We start from the raw sequence: 10,701 nt of genomic DNA, 5'->3' as shown, positions 1-10,701 counted from the left end.
TATATATATATACATAACTGGCATAGGGTATATGTTTATATTTTTATATCATCAAAAATGGCTTATATTTTAAATTAATACATTTTTCGGACTGTCCGGTAAATTAATTGCTTAACAGCTGAAAGGTACTTCATCTGATTTCATTATGTTTTCTTTTTATTTGGATCTTGATGGATGCCATCCAAAAGATGATTATTCATAACAAATGAATGATAAATCTGGCATCAGTGCCCAAACAGCTTCACATTATGTAACATGAGTTAAAAACAAAATAAAATAATATTACAAAAGCACAATGAGCCGCATTCAAAGCCACTGCACATCAGCAGAATTTTATATTAATGTGTCAAGTTGTTATGTTGCTCGGCAACCAAAAACAACTAAGCACAATGCAATGGGAGTTTGACAACACAATACAATTTCTTCCTCATTCTATTTAGGTTTGGACACATTCTGCTCTGTTTTTTCACATACATCCATGTTTTTCATTGCTGTCACATGTAAATAGAAAAATATGTGTTTTTACCATTGTAAGTAAAGCTTTTCTACTGCCCTATATTTTCTACTGCCCTTTTTTCATCTCTCCACCAATAATCGCTTCCTCCGCTGCATCCACTCAATCCACTGCCAATAACTACTCCCAGTGCGCAGTCAGTAACCACAATGCTTCCTATATGTCTCGCCTTCAATTACCATCATAAATATCAATTGAAACATGATGTCTACGTGCATGAATGTATCGCTTGGCTGAGCAGTGATTGAAGTCCATTCATCAGAGGGTGGTCAGATGTGGAAAGATTTACTTTCTGTGTACTGAGGAGTGACAGAATAGATTGTGAAAGATGGAGTGCTAAGAGACACACATGAGAAGAGGTAAAAGGAGCTGAAAAAGAATGATTTTGTTCATGAGCGAGTGGGAGAGAGAGGACCAGATAAGACAAATGCAGCTGCAGAAACAAAGATGCTGTCTATGAATAGCCCATTTTTAGTGCATAAGTCTAGATGCACAGCCTAAATGGATCCTTCAGCATTACCAGCCCTGGACCCAAGTGTCTAAAATAATCCAGCCGCTTTTCCAATTGAAGATAAAGTGACAAACTCTCACATAAAGCTCTTTCTCAATGTGATGCAGGCCATTGCCTTAAAGTAGCCCGACGTCAAACACAATCAAATCACATGAACTATAAAAGTGTGTGAAAACACTATAAATAAAAGCCAGTGGGATTCGATAAGAAAGCATGACATCACCAATCCAGAGTCTGAGCTGTTCTTTCTAGTAAAAGCAAGTCAGTGTCAACCACTGCTGATGCCCATTTGCTGATAGGTCAAGGCTGCAAACATTCAGACAAAATTGATTTTGGAGGGGCTTCACAGCTGGAGTGACACAGATAGACAGATGTCAGGCAGCGCCTCTGCATTGTGAAAAAGAGCCTGACACTTCCTTCAGACAAACTTAAAATATTATTTTTCTGTCTCAAATCTTTTTAAACTTTTTAGCTTTGACAGAGTCTCCTAAAACAACACAATGTGACTAGCGTGTAGCCTCAGGGTGAATGTGGTTTAAGCAAAATGCTCCATGGAATAGATTTCTTCGCTCTCTCACTAATGACTGTTTTTGCCTTTTCTATCAATGAGCATAATTATTATCCTCTCAGGATAACTTAATTAATCCTAAGAGAAATATAGGTGTAATACCTATGTTGAAGTGAATGTACCCTCATAGGCTTCTGTTTAAATCTTTTATTGCTGTCCACTGTTGACAATTCAGTGCCACTCATCTGTCTATCAGTGTCGTTCTGCAAGGCCAACTACCATAACCTGGAGACTGGTTTTACAAATTAATAAAAAAAATACATAATAAAATACAATTACCAAATGAAAACACTGCTCACATTCTTATCCTGTTTCCTACAATTAAACTCATCATTTCAATTTCCCTCATTATACCAGTCAGCATTCATGATATGTTTTTCATACTCTGGTATCATATCATTGTGTCTTTATAAATTTTGTGTGACAAATCGATTGTGAAGGTTGCCATATTAGATAAAATCTCATTAATAAACTGCCTGGCACAAAGAGGGAAGACAGGAACTTCAGATTTACACCGTGGAAAACACAAATGGAAATCAGAAGAGATAGATAGATAGATAGATAGATAGATAGATAGATCTAGTCATCATCTAGTCGAATGCCATGAACGAAGGTTTCCTAGCAGAAAACTGCATAACACTGCTTGTGCCTGCGTCCTCCCCAGGTAAATGACTAACACAGCAATCCACCTGATCTAAAAGAAAATGTGATTCATCAGACAACCTTCTTCTATTGCTTCATGGTACAGTTCTGACACTCATATGCCCATTGTAGGCACTTTTGTTAGTGGACAGGGGTCATCATGGGCACTCTGACCAATCTGTGGCTATGTAGCTCCATATGCAGCAAACTGTGATGCTTTCTGACACCTTTCTATCATGGCCAGCATTACATTTTTCAGCAATTTGAGCTACAGTAGCTCTTCTGTGTGATTGGAGCAGACAGGTTAGCATTCGCTCCCCACATGCATCATTGAGGCTTGGGCATCCATGACCCTGATGCCGGCTCACCAGTTGTCCTTCCCCGCACCACTTTTGTATTAACCACTGCAAAGCGGGAACACCCCACAGGATTGTGCTCTGAACCAGTTGTCTAGCAATCACTATTTGGCCCTTGTCAGAGTCACTCAGATCTTTTCACTTGCCCATTTTTCCTGCTTCCAAAACATTAAAATCAAGAGCTGACTGTTTACTTGCTGTTTTATATATCCCACCCCTTGACAGGTGTCAGTGTAATGATAAAATCAAATGTTATTCACTTCACTTGTCAGTGGTTTTAATGCTGTGAATGATCAGTGTATAGATAGATAGATAGATAGATAGATAGCAATGATATTTGTCTGAAATGTAACAGATAGATTGGTGCACAGAGAGATGGAGAGATGATGGTGCTGCAGAAGACAACTCTACAGTGACACAAAGGTAGCTCTTGATGACTCACTCCATCCCTCTTTTTCTGTATCTCTTTCTTTCTCTCTCTCCAGTCTGGATTAAAATAACAGAGCCCTAGCAGCCCCAGCCTGCAGAGGGGGAGTTATGCTTTCCATCTCAGAGACAGGGTGATACACTAAAGATACCCCTCTGTGTGTGGGCTGCACTAGGAGATCATGGCGGGGGTGCAGCTCTGGAAGCTGGTTTGTACATTACAGATTTGGTGTATGCAGCATGATACTCTATGTGCCGTCTAAAAGCACAGGATGAATGCTTTTACTGGATCCGGGCTAGTGTCAATATCCCTGATTGGCTCATTACATGGATCAGTGTGTTAATTTTATTTCCAGTTCAGTTGCGATGTCTCTAATGGTGTCTCTGAAGGGCCTTTGTTAGACAGCCAACTGACCACTGCTCTCTTGATTATGGAATTCCTTTCCTCAGTAACTTCTTTGTCTTGGTCATTACACTAGGAAATGATGTTCGATTGGTGCTATTAACAAATCAATATGTCGTCATGCAGTGAAATGGAGCATCGCAGCTTACTTAAGGGTCTATTTTTGATTACGTAAGATTTGAACAAAGCTCAAGACTTCCATTTTTCAGTTCAGCTATTGTGTCTGAGAATGAAATAGTTTCAGTTGTACATGGTCCTTTGTGTATCTTCCTCCCAGTCCATTTATATATTCAGCCTATGATGTGCTATAAATCCCAGTATCCTGAAACCAGTGAGGATGGAAGTGCTCAAGTGCTGCTGAGTGTTGAAAGCAGACAGATGCTAATCGCAAGCAACCCTCATTAAAACAAACACTTGTTCAGGGCTTCCCCCTGACATTTCAGTTCACTAAAGCTTGTTAAAAGATGTGAATGCTGGAAAACAGATTCTTAATAGTTTCCCATTACTCCTCATGGCCCCTAGATGCACAGGGACGATTTCTATATAAAAGGTTAGTGAGCTGAGTCGCACTAGGGAATGAAAGGAGTGAACGTAGCGGGGGTAGAGAGAGCCTTTGGGGTGCCAATGACTGTACTCAGTAGGAATTAGTCAGATTTGAGTATTTGAGCAGGGAGCTGGCAGGCTGTTGGCTGCTTGGCTTGGGCAGTGCCAACACCACTGAGTAATGTTTCTCAGTGCTGGTTACTGTGGCATGGCAGTGGGGTTCAATGGGTGAAGTTTGCTGTTATGAGGTCACATCTGGGTGACACTGCAGGATGGGATTGAGAGGAGAGTGCTGTGGGGCGGCGAACAGAATCATGTCATGTATTGCAGTCAGCCTGCCAGTCACGTTCACCCAAAAATTGTAATTCAAAGATAATGTATAACTTGTATGGCTTTCTTTGTTCCCTGAAACACTAAAGATGAAATTGTGATACTGGTTGATTTTTTTTTTCCATTCAATTACAATAAATGGCGACTAAAACTTTAAAGCTTTAAAAAGATATAAAAACAACATAGAACACCATAAAAGTCATGAGAAGTGTGAGGAACAGACTGAAATTTACATTGTTATTGATGAATAATCTGTGAAGTAAAGAAATTGTCTGACTCAATCAGTTTATGAATCAGACATTTTATTTTCAGTGAATTACAACTTAAATTTTGTTCCATTTATCAAATAAAGCTACCAGAAGACTATAGTGTGCAAGATGTATGGACCAATAGTATGATACTTTATGTTTTTGTGTCCTTTTTAAAGCTTGAAAGTCTCAGTATTTTCTTCTTTTTCTTCTCTTTTCTTCTCAGTCACACTGGTTTGGAAAGACATGAATGCTGATGTTAATGCTGACAAAATTTTCTGGGGTGCATTTATTTATAGCGAAGACGGAGTACTGTTCTTGAAGTCAGCAGTGTGCTAATATCATTTGGCTAATAAGAACTGAAAGGTATCCCACAAGGACTTTAATGAAAACAGAGAAATCAAGCCAAAGAACAAATTAATGCACGAATGACTGATGCAGTGTTACTCCGAGATATCGGAAACAGACAGGGAGCAGGACGGTAGTAAATCAAGTTTTGTGGCAGTCTATCATGTCTGTACAGGACTCCGACATCGCACACCACAGAAGAGTCACTCTATGTGCAAAACCCAGGCTTATATGGAATTTGGAAACGCATCCAGCCATAATATAGACAGTAAAATCAATCTTCTCAATGGCTCTCAGAGAAATGACTGTACAGCTGAATCAATGGTATCAAGGCTTTAAAGCCTCTTCCTGAGGGCAGATGCCTGGCTTGTCTGTAATGGTAGAGCTCTCACTGTTGGGACACTTTCAATGGGGTGCTTCTGATCCTGTCTGTCAGATAATCTGCTGTAATCCCCAGCTCTCTTATCTGACTGGAGCACGGTGTTGTTGCAAGATGACTTCACACCAGGAAGCACAGCATGGCCAGCCTGCATCTTTCAGTCCTGCCTGCGTGTTTGTGCGGGACTGTGACACAGGGCACAGCCTCCAGTGCAGATCACAGCCGGCTTTCAGCTTCTATGCTTACCTGCCCTCTGGGAGCTGGTCACTCACCTGTCTCGAGGGAAGAGGCTGAGCTGCGGAACATCAGGAGCCTTGCAGGTTTTACCATGACTCTAGCTGCTGGAAGAGAGTGTTCCACACGCTCCCTTAAATATCTCTGTGAGTCAGAGCGGGGACTGATGAGACACAGTTCGCTGTAATGCACTGCCAAAGGGACAGGGTGCCACAATAAAAGCTCTATCACATGGTTTCAGCTGCTGATTAAAGAGCCAGCGATGTGACAGCATCATATACAGTCACCACTGATTTTATGATTGCCCCCCACTCCCCTATATCTACCCTCTCCTCTGGCCCCCTCCTGAACGCAGCAATCAACCAGGTGCTAAATGCCTGGGTGAAGAGAGGGGGAGGCAGTCATCGGGGGCATTGGTGTGCACTTGGTGCACAAGCAACAAGCATCTGTGCTTGGCAGCGGAGAAAGTGGAGGCAGGAAATAACTGTCACTCTCCATTCAGGCTGCCGTGCTGGGAATGGGCGAGCGGGTGGTGGTGGTTGGAGTTCGGGGGAGGCGTTAATCATTAACTGAAAGGGAGAGAATTAAGTTGTTGTTTTTTTAGTGAGAGGTCTTTTGCTCTTCCCACTTAAAGAATTCACTTTGCTCCGCTGATGGACTACAGCCGTGTGCTCAGCAAGGGCGTGTCTACGTGGTGGCTAGGGGTGGCACCGGCCCCCCCTGAAATTTGGCTGGCCACCCAAGGTGCCCCCCTACCAGATGTCTTGCGATAGGCTTGTTTTTGGTAAATTTCTAACTGCATCTGGCAGTGGCGGATCCTGGCATGTGTATAGGCAGCTGCCTCGGGCTGCTTTCTTCTCTTCTTTATACTTAATTTTAGGCGGTTTCTATAATGTGATCTTAATGACAATGTCGAGAGCGCATAATTTTACGCGATCCATGTGCGCGATCCAATCTCTCTACTCCCAAGCGTATTTCCTTCACTCACACAAAACTGGACGTGTGCTTTTAAATATTGTTTTTTTTATGAATTGGCTCTGCTCTCGCTCAGATATTGCGTGTACACGCTCAAACGTTGTCTTCGCATCTCTGAAGACGAAGAGCTTTTTTTCTAAATCAGGTGAGGAGTAGGCTTATCTCACTAAATGGAAGCAAGCTGATTATAGTCAGCCTTCTCTAGTTATTTATTTTATTAATAGCCTACTTATTTTAGTTAAGTGCTTAAATTGTAAATATGCATTTATTCAATTATTTTATTTAGTGCATTTGTATTTTGTTGTTTTTGTATATAGTTTTGCAATAAAAGCGTATCAACCAGGTTCCAGAAATAATCACTGAGGGTGCTTCTGAAATGAGTGAGGGTGCTCTAGTCTTAATGCACATTTTCACATATTTTGTCCCGTCTGTTGCTATGGTTATCACTATGTCAATCACTGCTACTTCGAGAGTGAATCCTGCATAAATATACTGACGTCATTCCCGAAACTTTGCAACGTGTGTGTGGCCGAAAAACAAAGTTCTAGGCTACATTTTACATTCCCTGGTGCTCAGGGAGCTTGAGGGTCTCTAGGGCCCAGGTTTTGTGTTTACTGGTAGTAAGAACTCAATAAGATGGTCATTGGATGGAGTGAGTCTGTAAATCCTCCATGCTGTTCCCCACATACTGTACACCAAGTTTTAATTAATTCAGTCAGCTTCTTGACTCAAACTTCAAAGCCTTTTAAAGCCCAGAGTATTAATGGAGCATAATCAAATTATTTTATTATTGCTTTGTAAGTGAGAACATTCGGAATGAGCTACCGGAACACTTTGTAATGGCAAATGGGGAGTACGTTCTGCAGGATGTACATGAGGCAAGCTCTTCAGATGAGGGGTCGATGGTTCACCTATAAATTTGGGATTACATTGTGGTGGCATTAAGATTGTGATTTCGGAGGGAAAATGGGGGTAGTTTTAGTGCATACGTTTATTTGGTGCGTCGTCTTTTAGTCTAAATCCTTGTGACTCAAAGCTACTTCTTTTAGAGCATTACACGCTCTATTACTCATAGGCCCAGATTTATATTCAATTCATTTCAAAACTGCCATCTCGAAAAGCTCTGAACGAATCATGTCTCCACTCGCACTATCCTGGACTGTGTAGAGGACGGTACAACATTTATCAAATTACTTTAATTGTGCTGTCACATTCAGGCAGCCTCTTGGACGTTAGGAGGACATTCTCATTGTGTGAAGCCTTCAGGGGGCACATGTGTGAGCTATTATGAATTTTAATTATTCCCTCAGGACTAGTGTTGTCAAAAGACCCGGTATTTCGGTACCAAGTCGGTACTAAAAAAATGAAAACGTTACGGTACCAGGTTTTTTTAAGTACAGGTGGTACCGAGTACCCGGTCAACCCGGTTCTTGATGCGCTAGCCTCTTCCAGTGTTGCCAAGTCCGCGGTTCCCGCGGAATTGGGCTGCTTTAACACTGTTGCCGCGGGTTCTTTTTCATGTCCGTGGGTTGAAAAACGACCCCACTAACGTGATATTTAGCCCCTGGGATGCGAATTTTTACCAGGGAACCCCGCCAAAACATGCGTATTTTATCCTCGGAACGGCATTTGGTCAGACTCAGCCCATTGCTTTACTGAAGTATATTATATTGTTCTTTTACAGCTGCAGACTGAGGAAGATCCTGAAACACACCAGCAAACCCTAAAACAGACAACAGTTTACAGATGTTTTTCAGTGGCAGCAGAACTATGACTAAACTTCTGGGTGAAACTTGTTTACTTTTTTCTTACTTTTATTACTTGTGGAAAAACTTGAAACACTTTTAAATGGCATTGGTTTTGTACATTTAATTTTTGTTTAACGTTATTAATAAAAATGTTGTTCAATTAACATGTTTTTGTGTTTTGCTTTGGTACCGAAATTGGTACCGAGAACCGTGGATTTTCACTGGTATCGGTACCGAATACTGAAATTTTGGTACCGTGACAACACTACTCAGGACTTTTACCGTATAACCATTCCTTTTATTTTTAGACTTTGGTGTGCATCAGTTTGAGCACCTTTGTATTTGAAAGCAGTAATTGCTTTTCTTGTCTTCTGGAATTATTGTAAGGTTGCAGCTTTTTACAGTCACTCCAAGGTCATTTAGCGTGGTGTAGAAGATACATAAACAACCCAATCAATTCACTAGGGTCTGTTTTCAGAGGCACAGGGATGTGCTGATGCTAATGTGTTATCTTTTATAGGAAACTCACCCAGCTGGCACAAATCCTTTCCTCTGTGCCCCCCTATGATCATCATGTCATTGTCCAGTGTGCTACTTTCCAGGGGTTCTGTTATCGCCGAATGAAAGCCAGAGCTGCCAATGGCATATCCTGCACTCACAGCGTGTGAAAAAAGTGCGTTGGGTGTGTATTTTGCGAGTACATTATCTATGATGAAAGCTTAATGCATTTTTCCACCCTCATTGATTACTGATGCAAGATAATTGCTGCTTCTTCTTCCACAATTATTTTATGATTATTAAGAAATGCCATTTGCACACATAGATGTGTAACTTGATGTTAATGCTATTTATAACAATTCCTAAAACAGCAAATATTGTATTCCTTCAATTCTTGGAGCTCAGTTTTGAATTTCCAAGAGTTAGTGATGCAGTGTTTGACACGACAGTTACACACACACAAACACACAAAAATACCCTTTGATTGTGTGTCTATGAGGGTATATAGCAAGTGTGTCTCTTGTGCCTTATAAACAAATGAGAACTCCAATATCGCAGCATGCATTCTGCTTGCTTTTTATTCTGGGCTGAGTCACAGCTATAGACACAAATTACAGAGAAGGAGGCAGTGAAAGGCAGAGATCTTTGAGAGACAGAAGAGACAGAGACTGGTAAAAAGCCAGAGAAGGAGGTAGAATGAGGGTGAAAGAGAGGGGCTCGAATCACAACACAAGAAAGGGGTGGAGAGGGGGAAACTGGTTGACAAGGCTTCTAATTTCTTATTGTTTGCTCCTTTGTGGATAGTCTCTGAGCAGCACAAATGTCACATGACTACAGGAGGCATTAAAGTGAAGCACAGACAGAAAAGCAGGAGCATTCGTGTGCGCCCACACATTCACTCTCTCTCTCGCGCACACACACACATATACACTACCTCTACAGGCATGAATACAGTGCACAAAAAGCAACACACTCCGAGCGAAAGGTGCAGTGTTAGTGCTGAGAAAAAGAGCTTGTTCTTCATAATAGGAAATGGCTTTACAGAAAGCTGCTATTTCTACTGTGCAGTAAAGCCTGACTGCTGTAGTAATGCAGATAGTGACAGGCAGTGGTACGTTGACTCGTTAAGGTTAACTGTGTGTTGTCATGTGTAATTGGTGTGGCAGTTGTTGCTGGAAAAATAAAATGGTTTTGGAAGAAGCCGTACATGCACCTAGGGCATGTAAATATTTAGATAGGCCATGAGTCACCCCCCTCCTTCTTGCTCTTCCTCTTCTTCTTCATGTTTTTGTTCTCCTCAAGCTTTTTTAAGTACTTGTGAACTCCATCTTCTTCCCATCGCTGCAAGAGGAATTCTGTGAGCTGCGAGATAAGGAGTGTGGAAAAAGAGAAGGAGCAACTGTAAAAAGGAAGGATTTAGATGGAAAGCAGACTGATGGGAGAAGGAGAGCGATATAGAGGGAAGAGGAGGTGTAGGTCAAGAGCCTGAGGCAGTGTTTGTCTCGAGGGGCATATAGAGACGACAGGCAGGGCCTGTTTACTGTGGATTCACATCACTCAGGATCTCCAGAGAGAGGGGACGGCAGCTGCTAGAAAGGACCAGCACAGGCACGGCACATCTGTGTGATAAAGAAAATGTAAACAACTAGCATAAAATACAGATTTGAACCTAGGCGTAGTCCAGATCCGGTTCACCAGCTGCTATGCAGAAACAGGAGCTTTCCATAGCCACAGGCTAAAACTACCTTCAGTTCTGCAGTTAGGGGCAGGAGACGAGCTCAGATGCCGCATGCACTGCGTGTGGGAAGAGGGGTTTTAGTGTCTTGTCTGTGAGAAGCAAGGGAGTGAGGGGGAGGAAGAGTGACTGACAGCGCGAGAGAGAGACTGAAGTCTTGGCAGGCGCCTAGTTCTGACGCTTCACTTCTAAAGTGTAGGCTTTGGTTTGAGGTTTGGCTGGTGCTGGTACCCATAATTCCTG

The 10,701-nt window shown here is 41.9% G+C and overlaps 1 protein-coding gene across 1 annotated transcript in view; it reads left to right on the top strand.

The window, feature by feature from the left end:
- The window catches only part of LOC107674699 (cAMP-specific 3',5'-cyclic phosphodiesterase 4C-like), a 43,917-nt gene that overhangs the window by 15,569 nt on the left and 17,647 nt on the right, over window positions 1-10,701 (top strand). The window lies entirely within an intron of this gene.

This window comes from Sinocyclocheilus anshuiensis, unplaced genomic scaffold (genome assembly GCF_001515605.1).
Source record: "Sinocyclocheilus anshuiensis isolate Anshui unplaced genomic scaffold, SAMN03320099.WGS_v1.1 scaffold152, whole genome shotgun sequence".
Taxonomy (NCBI): domain Eukaryota; kingdom Metazoa; phylum Chordata; class Actinopteri; order Cypriniformes; family Cyprinidae; genus Sinocyclocheilus; species Sinocyclocheilus anshuiensis.
This window is presented reverse-complemented; position numbering and strand designations above follow the sequence as displayed.